The sequence below is a fragment of the Colobus angolensis genome, unplaced genomic scaffold (assembly GCF_000951035.1).
Source record: "Colobus angolensis palliatus isolate OR3802 unplaced genomic scaffold, Cang.pa_1.0 Scaffold61, whole genome shotgun sequence".
Taxonomy (NCBI): domain Eukaryota; kingdom Metazoa; phylum Chordata; class Mammalia; order Primates; family Cercopithecidae; genus Colobus; species Colobus angolensis.
Window position 1 is genome coordinate 4,530,178 of NW_012119710.1, and position 620 is coordinate 4,530,797.

The window sequence follows — 620 nt, forward strand, 5'->3', positions numbered from 1 at the left end:
GCTTCCCAAAGGCTGGGATTACAGGCATGAGCCCCTGCGCCCAGCCTCGGCAATTTTGTATTTGTGACTTTGTAATCTTTTCCTTAAAGAGTCCCTCCCAAATGGTTTTAAGCTTCAGGCTTCACGGAACCTAGATCTGTCCCCAGGGTGGGGCGGTGGAAAGCGTTCCAGCCCTCTCCCACTTGCTTTTTCCATGCTGGCTCTAGGGCTTTGGGTGAAACGCCCCACTTTGCCATCTATACAATAGGGATGAATGATGCGATGCGACGTTCAGGGGACCCTCTGTTCAAAACTCGCCCAACCCACAGAGACCTTCACAAGCCTGCACTTGGTGCATCCCCAACAGCCCCGTGGGGAAAACCGAGCTCCTACCCCCATTTTCCAGCTGAGACAACTGAGGCGTGGAGCCCCGCTGCCTCTCGTCACTGAGGCGGAGTGAGCAGGCTGGAGCCTCATCCCCCACTGCTCCCTGGGGTCTCCTCCCGGGATGCCCAGCCCGGGTAGCAGGAGGGGGAACTCCAGGGTGCGGGGGCGCTCTGGGGACACCAAGGGCGGAGGCGGTGTCCCGCACTGTCTCACCGCAGGGCCGACCTCGGCCCTTATCTGCTCCGGCAGCTTCC